The sequence below is a fragment of the Coregonus clupeaformis genome, chromosome 17, assembly GCF_020615455.1.
Source record: "Coregonus clupeaformis isolate EN_2021a chromosome 17, ASM2061545v1, whole genome shotgun sequence".
Taxonomy (NCBI): Eukaryota; Metazoa; Chordata; class Actinopteri; order Salmoniformes; family Salmonidae; genus Coregonus; species Coregonus clupeaformis.
In genome coordinates this window covers 41534130-41551073 of record NC_059208.1, presented here as the reverse complement: position 1 = coordinate 41551073, position 16944 = coordinate 41534130, and positions in this window count along the sequence as shown.

The window sequence follows — 16944 nt, the reverse complement described above, 5'->3', positions numbered from 1 at the left end:
TGCTTTATGTTTTCATGCACACACGCGCACACGCACATACACAGTAAGTATTCAGAGCTACTTGCCTCTCCTCAGCTTTTGCCGCACAGTTCTTCTTTACTGACAATACATTTTACATACATACAGTATGCAAATCAAGTGACTTTTCAGGATTCAGACCAAAGATAAGGAAAGTGTGTATCTCTGTGTGTGCTTCTGCATGTATGTTTGTCTCTTTGTGCATAATGTTTTTAATCAAATGTGCACAGTGTGGAGAAGTGCAACTAATATCGAGGTTATCCTCTTATTGTTTAGCCCATACTTTTTGTTCACTCTGCATTGTTATATTCTTACTGAATCTCCCCAATCACCCATCATTTAATGCCACATATACCCCAAAGCTGTATGTTCATGCATTTCAGTATGTGGTTCTGGTTTGTCCTTGAACCAGAACTCTTCCTTAATAATCTTCCTGTGTTTATGTTGGCGATGGCAAAACTCGTCCATATCTGTGCATCTGGGTTACTTGCTTTCTAAAAAGTACATACAGAAACAAACAAAAATATTCTATTGGTTTTGATATGGAGGACAATCATCTTTGTGTATGATTCAAACGAGTTTCGGTAGGTTCAGGTACAGATGTAACTACCTTTACTTCTTGAAAGAAACTGGGGTAGAAATTGTGAGTCATAAACCACTGTTTGATGACCATCACCTAACTTTTGGGCTATTCTATTATCATTACAATGTTCCTAGTGCAGAACACTACCGGTCAAAAGCTTTTTTTTTCTTTCTTTTAAATACTGGCCCCCCGTGGGAATCGAACCCACAAACCTGGCGTTGCAAGCACCATGCTCTACCAACTGAGCTACACAGGGCCCAACGGGGCCCAATGTGTTATGACACTGGGTGTCAAGTAAAGTCTTACCAAAGAAACATGTAAGAAACATAGAAACCTGCTTAGAATTTCAGATCAATGTTGATACTTGAACCTATGCCAATGAATATGCATTTCCAGTATGGCATGATAAAAAGAACAAAGCTATAACAGGAATGTTATAATATAATTCCGCCTACGTTTATGTATATTAAGACGCCACATACGTCAAACGTGTTTCTGTGTGTTTGTTTGGGGGGTGCGTCCTGTTGGAAATTCCCACTCTACTTATAAAGATTGTCTTGAATATTTCCATTATCTTGTTGCTGTGACAACCATGACTTCAAAGAAAGTCTGTCAGAAGAAAAAGGTGGGGTGGGAGAGGGAGAGAGGGAGGGAGGGAGATAAATAATGTATTCAGCAAAAAAATGTGGAGGGGTTTGACAGTGAGCTGTGAGTTGGTGATGGAGGAGGGAGGAGAAGAAGAGAGGGAAGCAGTTGAGGTGTGGTCTACGGAGAGCAAGGGGGAGGGGGATGAGCGTGTCCAACAAAGTGGTGGGGAACGTGGATGGGATACAAACACTGAAATTAACAAGCAGAGTGAGATATACATCAACAGGAATGTATACACAGCAGCTACCTGTATGTACACAGAGAGGGGGGGGGGGGGGAGATGAGGGAGAGAGGTAGAGCAGTTTCATTCTGACTTTTAGATCGAAATTTAGAAGGACAGGGAGGAGGAAGAAATTTACAAATGGTGGGGAGGGAAGAAAGGAAGGAGGGAGGGAGGGAGGGAGGGAGGCTCGAGTGACTGAAAAAAGAGAGGTTTTGCTGTTTCAACCATTACTAAACGGAGTGGTCAGCATCTAATGAGTGCAGGCTGAGGAAGAGGGGAGGACAGAGGAGGTGTGATAGACAAAGAGTGGGAGCGGAAGAGAGAAAATAGGGAGGAGACCGGATAAAATTGGAGTAGTGAGAGACGGAGGAATGCAGTAAAGGAATGAAGCTTGGAATAAGAGATGGGAAGAGATAAGGGAGGATGAGGGGTTGAATGAGAGGAAGAGAAGAATGATGAGGAGAACAACAAGGTTACAGTGGCTGGTAAGGAAGCGAGGAGAAACGAAATATTGGGAAAATGGATGAGGAAATTAGAGAATCGTTGGGGGGGTGAGAAATGTGTCAAGGGTTCAAAAGACGCATTAAGACTTGACGCAAGCTCTGTTTAAGTGTGCCTGAATCTTTTCTTTAGTGTGCAATAACACACTGTATAATATGAGGCAAATTCCACCAAATATTCCAGAATGAAAGCAACAACAGAGTTGATCCTCTTAATTTGGTCCCACTGTATAATATATACTGAACAAATGTTGGTCCCATGTTTCATGAGCTGAAATAAAAGATCCCAGAAATGTTCCACATGCACAAAAAGCTTATTTCTCTCAAATGTTGTGCACAAATTTGTTTATGTCCCTGTTATTGAGCATTTCTCCTTTGCCAAGATAATCCATCCACTTGACAGGTGTGGCATACCAAGAAACTGATTAAATAGCATGATCATTACATAGGTGCACCTTGTGCTGGGGACAATAAAAGGCCACTCTAAAATGTCATCTGCCGCCATCACCTCATGTTTCAGCATGATAATGCAAGGCCCCATGTCGCAAGAATCTGTACACAATTCCTGGAAGTTGAAAATGTCCTAGTTCTTCCATGGCCTGCATATTCACCAGACATGTCACTCATTGAGCATGTTTTGTGTACTCTGGATTGACTTGTACAACAGTTTGTTCCAGTTCCCGCCAATATCCAGCAAATTATGGGACAACATGCCACAATCAACAGCCTGATCAACTCTATGCGAAGGAGATGTGTCGTGGTGCATGAGGCAAATAGTGGTCACATCAGATACTGACTGGTTTTCTGATCCACGGCCCTACCTTTTTTTAAGGTATCTGTGACCAACAGATGCATATCTGTATTCCCAGTCATGTGAAATCCATAGATTAGGGCCTAATGGATTTATTTCAATTGACTGATTTCTTTATATGAACTGTAACTCAGTAAAATCTTTGAAATAGTTGCATGTTGCGTTTATATATATTTTTCAGTATATAATCGCTACTTTGTCGCAGAGAAAAACTTTGCCAAGCCTTTGGATGACATAAGTAAATAAATAATAATATGACTTTCACAGGAGAAAAAACACACGGGGCACATACACAATCTGGAAAAACTGTAGTTAGTTGTCATACATCTCATAATACTTACTATACTGTAGATGCTACGCTAATGAAATAATAAAAGAGAAGAAGGCCCACAGATTAGGAGGATAATTTATGACATAGTCGTGCACATACATATTGTCTAGCAGAAACGAACAGACAAGACATACATATTTATAAGCATATGCATGCATCCACATGGGGACACATGACCAAACACAGATTACACGCCACACATTTCCATAAAAACAGCCTTCAACACGCAGCAACTTCCATCCTCCCGCGTTGGGCAGAAGCCCCAGAAGTCGTGTTCTAATGGCAGAAGGTGCTGGAGCCTACAGGGCATTGGCAGTGAATGTGACTGACTCCTCCTCTCCATCTCTCTATATATAATATCCAGACACATCCATATGTATCTGATTCTGATGAATTGCCTAAATGCACTTCCATGCATCTGGATTAATATGGATTCAATGAGTCCATACATTAGGGCTACTGAGGAATATTAAGTGGCTGTTTTAGAGTGTTTTTGGTCTATGACCCAGTTAGGGGCTCGTGTCTGGCCAAATGAGAGGCACTCTGGGAAGCTGTGTTTTTTAGCCGCTAGCTACTCAGCTCAGGCACATCTGTGACAGAAGCCTTTTGGACCTCCAAATGTGTTTATGAGGACTCAGAGGCTTGAGTCCTCACTTTGCCATGTGGTGTTGAATTGTGAGGACATAGGGATTCCTCATTTTGCCATCCTTACAGTGTATCTTTGAGGATCTCAATGACCCGTGTCCTCACTTTGACATCTGTGGCTGTTTAGGTGTTCAAGTTTACTGAAAGCCTTCGGTACAGTGTGTTGGTGAGGACTCAATGACTCATGTCCTCCCTTTCACACCCAGTGTGTTTGTGAGGACTCAATGACCCATGTCCTTACTTTGATATCCAGTGTGTTTGTGAGGACTTACTGACCTGTGTCCTCACTTTTCCATTTGTGGCTGTTTAGATCTTACAGTTTTCTGAAGGTCTTCAAGTAGATCTTTCAGTTTCTGAAGGTCTTTAATTTAGCTACTGCTCCAATGGTGTATGTGGTATTTAATTCAAAATGACCTGATAATTACTCCAATTTAGGAGTTCATTCAAATATTTGGTACGAGACAGTTACCAATTGTGTTGAATTCTTTAAGGTTGCACCAAAAAGCAATGCTTGCTACCACACCAGTCAAATACCAACTGAAAAGGAACTATAAAATAAAACATTTCTTTACAATCCCTACATTAGTTGAAATCGATATGGAATTGACCCCAACCTTTGTGAAAAAGTTAATGGTCCCTCCAAAGTAGCTACAGACCCTCTCCACTGCCTCCTGAGACCACCGGAGTGATCCTGCCACTACCAATAATTTAATGAGAGAGAGAGAGAGAGAGAGAGAGAGAGAGAGAGAGAGAGAGAGAGAGAGAGACATATTTCCCTCAGATTACAGCGATCCACAAAGAATTCGAAAACAAAGCCAATTTTGATAAACTCCCTTATCTACTGGGTGAAAAGCCACAGTGTGCCATCACAGCTGCAATATTTGTGACCTGTTGCCACAAGAAAAGGGCAACCAGTGAAGAACAAACACCATTGTAAATACAACCCATATTTATGTTTATTTAGTTTCCCATTTGTACTTTAACTATTTGCACATTGTTACAACACTGTATATATACATAATATGACATTTGAAATGTCTTTATTCTTTTGAAACTTCTGAGTGTAATGTTTACTGTTACAGTTTTTCTCAATTGCTAAAACACAATTTCTGAAAACTTGCTCCATTTCTTGAAAACATTAAACACAAAACCTCATCTTCAAGCACTATTTACAAAACCTCTGACTCCTCTCGCAAAATGAAACATTTGCCTCAAAACAGTTTTACCTGTGTTCAAAATCAAACACTGCTCTCAAATCATAAACAAAGTGATCAAAATGATATACACTCTCAAACAGTCAGTAAACAATACACCGAAAAATAGAAAACACATTGTTCAAAGGGAGAAGTAAATTTTTAATCTCAAAACAAATGTCATATTTTTCCGTCATTGTCTTTTGATGAACGAAAACATGTTCTATCATAGTAGTATCAAAATTGATCAGAAATTACTACTCTGCTTTGCTCTTTGCAATTTTGTTTTTTGTTCTTCCTCCTCCTTGTACCCCTATTTTTACAGTACTGTACCATGCATCTCACAAACTTGTCCTTTGTTTCTGTGATACTGTAATTCTTGTTCTTTGTTGATATGAACCTGCAACCAGTCAAAATCTATTGAGCAGTCAGTACTGTTAACAAATGGAAAGCACAATGTTCAGGGCCATACAATTTGTCCATTGTACAGTATACACCCTACAATGCACTGTACTACAGTATACAATACTAAAAGGGACAAAAATCAAAGGAGTAAACATGTGATCAATGTGCTTCTTCTTGTCTTTGGGCTGGGTCAGGCCAGAGCACTTCGTCGACATCACAAGCAATATTGTCCCTCCTGAGGCAACGGGGGAAGAAGCCTCTTGTGTGCCGTATCCAGCCCTGACATGATTCCTCACCTATATCACCACAGGCTAAATCCATGGCTTGCAGCAGATTTACTCTGGTGTAGGGTTGTCTATCAATCACTTTCCATCTCCAAGAGGAGAAAAACTCCTCAATCAGATTCAGGAAAGGCGAGTATGGAGGGAGGTACAAGTTCATAAACTGCCCATTGATGTTAAACCATTCCCTTACCTGAGCAGCTCGGTGGAAACTGACATTGTCCCACACTATCACATAGGTGGGAATGGGATTCTCATGTAGCTCTTGATCCTGCTGCTCTTGAACCTGCTGCTCAAATAAAATATATCTTAGATTGGCAATACATCTTAGATGGTGCTGGGTGTTATATGGCCCGAGTGTAACATGGTGATGTAGAACACCATGGTTGCTGACAGCAGCACAGATTGTGACATTGCCACCTCGTTGACCAGGGACTTCAACATTGGCCCGCTGTCCAATCATGTTTCGGCCTCTCCTTCTCCTCTTTGTTAGATTGAAGCCTGCTTCATCGACAAAGATGAACTCATGGGGTATGTCCAAGGATTCCAAGTCAAATATTGTCTGTGTAGAAATACAATATACTGTATGTAGGATTTTGTAAGTCGTACAGAGACAGTGCTATACTGTAGAGTACAATTAGGCCTACTGTATGCACTTCTGATTCACATACATTGTATGTACTGAAGAGTAATGTCATTCACATAGTATGTGTTAGTACTGTAGACAATCTGGAATACAGTAAATTTTTCTGAATGTACAATTACTTGCACTTACTGAGCTCGCAGTTCTTTCACCCCTGGTGAGTTTTGTTCAAAAGGTATCCTGTTACGATGGAGGACACGGTCAATTGTGGAAATGCTCACACTGTCGATTCCCTGTGTGTTGCCTTGTATCACTCATTCCTGGATTTCTCTGAGTCGTATTGCATTATCTTGAAGGACCATGCCAACTATAACGGCCTCTTGCTCCCGAGTGAATATAGCTGTCCTTCCACCTGCATGTGGCAGCCTTGCAATTCTACAAAAAGTAGTTGTGCAGTTACAAAACATATTCATGCAGTACAATACATACAGTGATTAACTTTACAAATGTCTATTGAAACAGCTGCATATAGTGTAGTACAGTAAATTTGCAATTACAAAAATACAGTAGTATACTGTACCTGTTCTCTTCTCTGAATGTCCTTACTATGGTGGACACAGAAAATCGGCTCAAATTGGGTTGCACTCTAAATCCTGCTTCCCTCATTGTCAGTCCATGGACAAGAACATGGTCTATGACTGTTGCTCGAATTTCATCAGATATTTCCAATCTTTGTCTTCCTCTTCCTCTTCGTCCTCCTCTTCCTCTTTCTTGCCCTCCTCCTCCTCTTCGTCGCCCACCTCGCATACGCACTCGTCCTCGTCCTCTCACATTGTTTCTTCTATCCATTCTCAGACTTTCTCCTTCCCACCTTCAACAACCTGTTTGCTCTCTGAATTGGCTTATAATGGTTGTGTCGCATCATTTGAAACAGGTTAAATCAATTTTGAGTGGTTGTGTTCAATCAATGACATGTGTTCTCTATTTGTATATGATTGTTGCCACTTGTGTTTACCAGTATGGATGACATGTGCATTAGAGTGCAGAATGTGTTTTGAGAATGAGAATGTGTTTAGAGTTTTGCTGAAAAGTCCAAGTGAGATCTGCAAATTGTGTTTTACCATGTGAAATGGTTTAAGGTATTGACAACAGACTGCATAATTAGCTAAATGAGTCCAGACAACTGAGAACTTTGTTCAGCCAATGGGTTTTAGTGTTTTAGCAATTGAGAAAAACTGTAATATTTATTGTTTACTATCTACTTCACTTGCTTTGGCAATGTTAACACACGTTTCCCATGCCAATAAAGCCCTTGAATTGAGAGAGAGAGAGCGAGAGAGAGAGAAAGAGAGAGAGAGAGAGAGAGAGAGAGAGAGAGAGAGAGAGAGAGAGAGAGAGAGAGAGAGAGAGAGAGAGAGAGAGAGAGAGAGAGAGAGAGAGAGAGAGAGAGAGAGAGAGAGAGAGAGAGAGAGAGAGAGAGACTCAAACCATTGCTCCTGTAGCTCAGTTGGTAGAGCATGGCGCTTGCAATGCCAGGGTTGTGGTTCGTTTCCCACAGGGGGCCAGTACGAAAATGTATGCATTCACTAACTGTAAGTAGCTCTGGATAAGAGCGTCTGCTAAATGACTAAAATGTAAATGTGCAGAGGAAAGCATCTTATGGACTGTGCCTCCGGGTCGAGGTAGTAAAATTATCATATATACCATGTTACAAAAGCATATTACTATTTAGATTTCAGGTCTGATTGATAGATTGATACGTCAATGTCATCACATCAGTGAGCATAAAGATATATTGTAGATGTAATTTGGAGTATGTAATGACAGAGGTGGCTCTGAGAAATGTGAGATGTAATCAATCGTTAGATAACTATCTCGCCATCACACACACGCATGCACACACACACACACACACACACACTTCCTCTCTCTTTTACACTCACACATCCGACACACACATTATGTAACCCGCTTTAGGTCAAAATGCAAGAGCAATCTGTTCTTGTTAAACACCCCAGCACAGGACTGTTAATGGGCTTGTTAGGAGACCCAGGCTTGTTTTTTAAATTAATTTGATTAATTAAAGCACTGAAGTGTGCCAGCATTCAACATTGAAGGGGGGAACACCTATGAGACCAACAGTTAAAACGTACCCCTCATTATCTGCCTGTCCCCATATATTAGGGCAGCAGGTAGCTTAGTGGGTAAGAGCGTTGTGCCAGTAACTGAAAGGTCGCTGGTTCTGATCCGACTAGGTGAAAAATCTGTCGATGTGCCCTTATGCAAGGCACTTAACCCTAATTGCTCCTGTAAGTCGCTCTGGATAAGAGCATCTTCTAAATGACAATAACAAATATTACCCATACTACTGTCCCCGTATTACTGGAAAGCAAGGGATGATCAGTCTTCTGCTTTCGTATATTTACATTTTCTCTAATTTCATGAAGTGTAGTTGGCCAGCTTTTTATTATGAGCCAGGTGTGTACTCCTCCCTATGACACTGATGATCATTTGTCAATTGCACCTTTTGCACTTTTTAGGGCATCATGTCCTAAATAAATAAGATACATTTTTGCATCTGAGCCTCCATTTTGGTTTTCTCTTTGTTTTTCGACAGTTTGTGGCTATCTATCCCTCCTACACTCTCAATGTCTCTGTCGTATACAGGACTGTACATACAGTGTGTGTGTAATGCTTGAGTTCCCCCCCAGGACTGCTGACCTGGGACATGAACCTTAAAGGTCTAATGCAGCCGTTTTGATCTCAATATCAAATCATTTCTGGGTAACAATTAAATACCTTCCAGTCATTGTTCTAAATTAAAATGGTCCAAAAAAACAAACAAAAACATAGCTTCTTAGCAAATAGCAATTTCTCAAGCGAAACTGTTTCTAGGACTGTCTGGGAGTGGTCTTAATGGGGAGGGGAAAACTGAAAACTACCTGTTATTGGCAGAGGAGTTTGGAACTCTCTTTCTTATTGGTCTATTAACTAATTTACCCCCATGGTGATGTCACCAGGCAGGTCAAAACACCATCTCACCAAAACAGGCTGAAATTTCAGGCAATCTTTTCAAACAGCTCTTACACTAAAACGGCATAATGTTCACAATTTCACAGTATTATTCCAACCTATTATTCCAAATATATATAAAACACAGGAAAATCACATTTTTGACTGCAACGGGCCTTTATTTTTATTCTGCTAGGAGACATCTGCTACATAACATTTACATTACATTTTAGTCATTTAGCAGATGCTCTTATCCAGAGCGACTTACAGGAGCAATTGGGGTTAAGTGCCTTGCTCAAGGGCACAATGACAGATTTTTCACCTAGTCGGCTCGGGGATTAGAACCAGCAACCTTTCGGTTACTGGCACAACGCTCTTAACCACTAAGCTACCTGCCACATACAGAACATATACACTCGGTTTCGGTTTCCGTTGTCTGTTATGTAAATATATACTCAAACACATGCACACACACAAACACACACACACACACACACAAACACGTTTTCTTTACACACTGCAGTGTACACACTCTACCCCCCTCCCCCCTCTGCCTGTTAGAACACACACATATTTACTCTTCATCATAAATCAACCGCACTCTCTCTCCGGCACCCTCACGCTCATGGCCAGACACACTCTTCCGCACACACTCTCTCTAGCTTGAACACAAGCCCACACTAACTCTCTTTACCTCTCTGTCACATTCACACTCTTCTCTGCATAAACACACTCTTTTTCCCCTTGCCATGTGCACACACACACATACACATAAACACCAGGGAGGCTGCTGAGGGGAGGACGGCTCATAATAATGGCCGGAATGGAATGGTATCAAACATATGGAAACCACGTGTTTGATAGATACCATTCCCCTCTTCCGCTCCAGCCATTACCACAAGCCTGTCCTCCCCAATTAAGGTGGCACCAACCTCCTGTGACACACACATATGCACGTGCATGCACACAATTTCCCCCTTTATCTCTCTGCCACATGCACACACACACACACATGTTCTGCATAAACACACTCTTCCTTGCCCAGAATGTGCACTCACGCGAGCACTCTCCCTATCACTCCTTGTCACATTTTCACACCCCACCATCATCCTCGTTGGTCCTCCTCATCTCATATTCTTAGTGTGGTGCAGTGAGACCCTAGAGGGGGGCACAGCACTGGATCGTTCTGTGACTGTTACCATCTGAGGCTGTAGCCTACTATACCTTCTCTTTTCCCCATCCCTCCCTCACAGGAGAAAATGTACCTAACTCCAAATATATTATTACTTCTGTATCTAAATCGATATAGGCCTGGGCCTGAGTCGGCAGCATTTCAGTGGTGGCGTTGACCAGATCCTTCGAAGGCGTCCAGGCGTCATGGGAATGGGGCTCAAATTAGCCTCGTCGTCGTCGGGCGCCGGCAGTTCTCCAGGAATATGCGTATGGTGAGTGATTCATTCCACTGGCAACCGCCACGCTTTGCTGCAGACGGTGGCGGAAACATGGTACTGCACCTTACGCCGCGTTTCATACATACAAACTCCAACACCAAATGAGATGTAATGTGTTGAGACAGCACAAGAGCATCGACGTATCCGAGGTCGCTGGTGCTTGTGGGTCGTGAAGTTAGCCGAAGCCGCTCTTAGTAAAATCAGAGTTCAAAAGGAGAGAGGGCTAAGATAGTAATTAGTGCTCGAAACACCAATTTGATTTATTAGCATTAGGTCAGTACAGTAAGTGGGGATTCCCAGGTCCCATTTTGGTAGTTCTGCTGCCCTCTGGTGGAGTGAGAAGGACTGTGCTGCAGAACAGATAGAGCAGACCACTATTATGACTCATACATAGTCAATGCCCACCGGCTCGTCTGGCCATCACATGTTCATTTCATTTAGCTTCTTTAACTACAGTATAAATTAAAAAATTTACAGTTCAGAGGCCTTGTTAGGGGGGTGGATGTTGTTCAATGGTTTCCGATTTTATCTCATTCATCTTATATATTAAAAGAAAGAGGTTAAAGGAGCATATTTAACAGAATATAACATTTTCATGTGTGAAGTCTAGGTAGACGAGTAAATAAATATCACCAAATACTGCGTTCCATCTCTTCTAGTGCAGATATAGTGATTAGACCCGGAGCTTGATGCTGAACCAAACAGAGAGCATAAACCTGGGTTGTCCTACCACCCTCTGGCTGGCCTGGGCTACTACCGTTGGCCTGCCAACCGGCCTGTCAAATCACATCAAAGTTTATTGGTCACATACACAGACGTGCAGATGTTATCGCAGGTGCAGCGAAATGCTTGTGTTTCTAGCTCCAACAGTGCAGTAATGCCTAGCAATACAAAACAATACACACACAATCCAAAAAGTTAAAATTAAGAAATATCAGAACAAACAATGTCAGAGTCCGGAATATACACATTTTACATTTTAGTTATTTAGCAGACGCTCTTATCCAGAGCAATTAGGGTTAAGTGCCTTGCTCAAGGGCACATCGACAGATTTTTCACCTAGTTGGCTCGGGGATTAGAACCAGCGACCTTTCGGTTACTGGCACAACGCTCTTAACCACTAAGCTACCTGCCGCCCCATACACTGTATATATGGAGTGTATAGACAGTATGGACAATATATGAACAGAAAAGGTGTGTACAGCAGTAGTTATATAGGATGAGCCATGACTAGAATACAGTATACTGTATACATATACAGTGGCTTGCGAAAGTATTCACCCCCCTTGTCATTTTTCCTATTTTGTTGCCTTACAACCTGGAATTAAAATTGATTTTGGGGGGGTTGTATAATTTGATTTACACAACATGCCTACCACTTTGAAGATGCAAAATATTTTGTATTGTGAAACAAACAAGAAATAAGACAAAAAAACAGAAAACTTGAGCGTGCATAACTATTCACCCTTCAGTTCAGAACTTTGCTTGAATAGGTTTTGGGATGAGAGGTCTTTTAAAAAGTAATGAAGGAAGAACCAATGAGGTTGAAAGAATCCATAGACCTGTCTCCATGGATCTATATATCTCCCCATGTCTATCTCTCTAGCTCTCTGTCAGCTTCTTGCCCTTCACACTCTTTACACCTCTCCACCTCTCTCTACATCTTTTTACCCCCCCCCTTCTCTCACACATGTCTCTAAGCCCTTCTCTCTATCTGTCAAAGTCCACCTCTTCCTTCCGTCTCATTTAAATTCTTCATGTCTTTCTTGGGTTCTAGCCTTCTCCTCTTTTCCCCTCTCCTCTTCGTGTGTGTTCTCTCTCTCCTTTCTCCAGAGGGTGGTGCTGTAGATGTCCTGAGGTCAGGCAGTGTGCCCCCAATGATGCGTTGGGCTAACCGCACCACCCTCTGGAGAGCTGCGGTTGCGGATGGTGCACTTGTTGTACCAGGTGATACAGCAGTGATACAGCCCGACAGGATGCTCTCAATGGTGCATCTGTAGACGTTTGTGAGGGTTCTTGAGGGACTTTGGGGCCAAGCCAAATTTCTTCAACCTCACTCACAGAGGCAGGGAGCTGTGATGTAGTATTGGTCTCCCAGGCAGGAACACAACACTAATTGCATATCAATGCCTGTTTTACATGGCGGACTCATTAACAAGCTCTTCAGCTCCTCATAATGGCCAATATTTAGAAAATACACCTCAAGCTAATAGCCTGTAAATTATTAGACCTCTTTTAAATGTATCCTGTAGTTATTCTCATGTAGTATGCTAAGTGTGAGGTTTATAAGAGGATGTTTGTGAGGAGAATATGAATACTGTATTACTATTGATAGTGTGTTAATTTATTTCCCAGAGTGAGTTGATGCCAAATGGATGTTGTCAAATCATCAACAACAGTGTTGCTGAATGTTCAGTTCAGAACTTTGCTTGAATAGGTTTTGGGATGAGAGGTCTTTTAAAAAGTAATGAAGGAAGAACCAATGAGGTTAAAAGAATCCATAGACCTGTCTCCATGGATCTATATCTCTCCCCATGTCTATCTCTCTAGCTCTCTGTCAGCTTCTTGCCCTTCACACTCTTTACACCTCTCCACCTCTCTCTACATCTTTTTACCCCCCCCCTTCTCTCACACATGTCTCTAAGCCCTTCTCTCTATCTGTCAAAGTCCACCTCTTCCTTCCGTCTCATTTAAATTCTTCATGTCTTTCTTGGGTTCTAGCCTTCTCCTCTTTTCCCCTCTCCTCTTCGTGTGTGTGTCTCTCTCTCTCTTTTCTCCAGAGGGTGGTGCTGTAGATGTCCTGGAGGTCAGGCAGTGTGCCCCCAATGATGCGTTGGGCTAACCGCACCACCCTCTGGAGAGCTGCGGTTGCGGATGGTGCACTTGTTGTACCAGGTGATACAGCAGTGATACAGCCCGACAGGATGCTCTCAATGGTGCATCTGTAGACGTTTGTGAGGGTTCTTGAGGGACTTTGGGGCCAAGCCAAATTTCTTCAACCTCACTCACAGAGGCAGGGAGCTGTGATGTAGTATTGGTCTCCCAGGCAGGAACACAACACTAATTGCATATCAATGCCTGTTTTACATGGCGGACTCATTAACAAGCTCTTCAGCTCCTCATAATGGCCAATATTTAGAAAATACACCTCAAGCTAATAGCCTGTAAATTATTAGACCTCTTTTAAATGTATCCTGTAGTTATTCTCATGTAGTATGCTAAGTGTGAGGTTTATAAGAGGATGTTTGTGAGGAGAATATGAATACTGTATTACTATTGATAGTGTGTTAATTTATTTCCCAGAGTGAGTTGATGCCAAATGGATGTTGTCAAATCATCAACAACAGTGTTGCTGAATGTTCAGTTCAGAACTTTGCTTGAATAGGTTTTGGGATGAGAGGTCTTTTAAAAAGTAATGAAGGAAGAACCAATGAGGTTAAAAGAATCCATAGACCTGTCTCCATGGATCTATATCTCTCCCCATGTCTATCTCTCTAGCTCTCTGTCAGCTTCTTGCCCTTCACACTCTTTACACCTCTCCACCTCTCTCTACATCTCTTTACCCCCCCTCCCCCCCCTCCCCCTTCTCTCCCACATGTCTCTAAGCCCTTCTCTCTATCTGTCAAAGTCCCCCTCTTCCTTCCGTCTCATTTAAATTCTTCATGTCTTTCTTGGATTCTAGCCTTCTCTTTCCCCTTCTCCTCTTTGTGTGTCTCTCTCTTTCTTTCCCCATCTCCTCTTTGTGTGTGTATCTCTCTCTCTCTTTTCCCCTCTCCTCTTTGTGTGTGTGTGTGTGTCTCTCTCTCTCTTTCCCCTCTCCTCTTCATGTGTATCTCTCTCTCTCTTTCCCCTCTCCTCTTCATGTGTATCTCTCTCTCTCTTTCCCCTCTCCTCTTTGTGTGTGTCTCTCTCTCTGTCTCTGTCTCTGTCTCTCTCTCTCTCTCTCTCTCTTTCCCCTCTCCTCTTCATGTGTATCTCTCGCCCTCTTTTCCCCTCTCCTCTTTGTGTGTGTGTCTCTCTCTCTCTCTCTCTCTCTCTCTCTCTCTCTCTCTCTCTCTCTCTCTCTCCTCTCTCTCTCCCTCTCGTGTGTATCTCTCACTCTCTTTTCCCCTCTCCTCTTTGTGTGTGTGTCTCTCTCTGTCTCTGTCTCTGTCTCTGTCTCTGTCTCTCTCTCTCTCTCTCTCTCTCTCTCTCTCTCTCTCTCTCTCTCTCTCTCTCTCTCTCTCTCTCTCTCTCTCTCTCTCTCTCTCTCCCCTCTCCTCTTCGTGTGTATCTCTCGCTCTCTTTTCCCCTCTCCTCTTTGTGTGTGTGTCTCTCTCTCGCTCTTCCCCTCTCCTCTTCATGTGTATCTCTCTCTCTCTTTCTCTTTTCCTGTCTCTTAACTCCTGTGCACTGTCAGGGTTTACTTTGGCCTGGTTTCTGCTCTAGTTTGTCTAGTAGGAACAGGAGAGTGAACAGGCTGTTCAGCCAATATGACAAGTGTTCTGTCATCTATACATAGAACAGAATACGTTAACATGCATTACATACATATGTTACACAATAAACATGCTGTGAATGAATTCAGTGTAGACTCACTCAATATTAGAGAAATTAGTGATATAATTTTAAGTGGTGATATAACTTTTGTATTGCAATAACGGACAATTGTACTGTATACTGTAATTGCAGTGTAACAACAATTCTTTTCTAAGGACAGATTGTATTCTGCACATGTGCTCATGGAGATATGTGAACAGATAACTCACTCTCTCCACGCTTTCCCAATCATCCCTCCCGCACCCCGACAGAAAGAAAAATATAAATGGACGGAAGAGGTTTTAATACGAAAATTATTTTTATTCTGTTCTGCTTGCAGTACAGCACAGTATTGTCTTTTCAGTGGTGCGGCAGCCAACGTAAACACTGTGTTCTGCCCCAGTTTGGCACATTGATTCTCACACAGTGACGCAGTGCAAGTCCGTCTGGACACAGTGTGTAGTAAAGACTGCGCAGGGTTAGCGGACAGAGACAGCGCCGGACGGGGCGCTACAGTGGGGATTATTATGGAGGAACACAGTGTGTTTCTGTTTATTTCAGCATGACAGACGCAGCTTTGCAGAGAGGGAACACACACCACAGTCCTGGTATGGCTCACCATGGATAGTATACTGCTGCATGACGCAAAAAAGCCTGCTGCTGCCCGCTAGGCTGCATTGAGTTTCGGTGATTAAAGAAGTCGCTGTACACTTCAACTCATTGGTCCAGTTGAAATCCAGGCCCAGTATCTCACCAGACAGTGGTGTTATTGGGCAGACTATGCCCTGGTAAAATACCTTATAATCAAATTGTTATTAATAGTGTGTTACAGCCAAGGCCCAAACTCACACTACTACAGTGACACGGTCGTCAGACACACACCTCCGTCACATTGCGAATATCATTGTTAACTAATCGTGGTCGATGGTCGGTAAGAACACAGTTAGGTACTGGTCTCTGATTTCACTGGGTTTTGAGACAAGGGAGGACAGACAAAAAGACAGCTTCATAGATAATACTGTAAATTTAGTAGACAAACTTAACATATAAGATCTTACCTTTGAAATATATTATTATATATAGATATGCTATTATTGAGATTAACGAAATATTCACAGATACTTAATAAAAAATAGGAACGGTTTACAATTGCAGACACTCATCAACACAACAAATAGACATAAGGAGAAGGGGCAGAGATGTTCGTTAATTTGTGGTACAAATACCTTGGCAGGTAACATTTCACCCACGGTTAGCTTCCTCATTGGATTCTTGTAAGCTGTTGATTGTAACAAGCAAAGCACTGCTTCCATTGTGTTCCTATCGCTCTTGGGTTACCCAAGTTTTAAGAATGAAAACCTATACTTTTGGCAACAAAGAGTGCTCCAAGTTGTGGGTGAAAAAAGGGAGATATTTCCTTCACATGGAATATTCATATATTCTCTAATGGCACTGGAATGATAAACAATATCCCCATATCAAGATGCTAAACAACAATTTCTCTAACACTACCCAACTCCACAAATACATATGTGATATATATCTAGATATTCAAAGAAATGCAGATAAACTTTACACAACAATTTTGTGTTAACTTAGGTTACTCTTTTTTTCTTCAGCTGAAGTATGGCTCAGATGCAGTCACAGGCAGATGAATGAGCTAAACAGACTATATGGAGAAGATGGAACTAGCCTTGTGGGTTACTGACAACATGTACAAAAAGTGGTAACAGTATTCACTC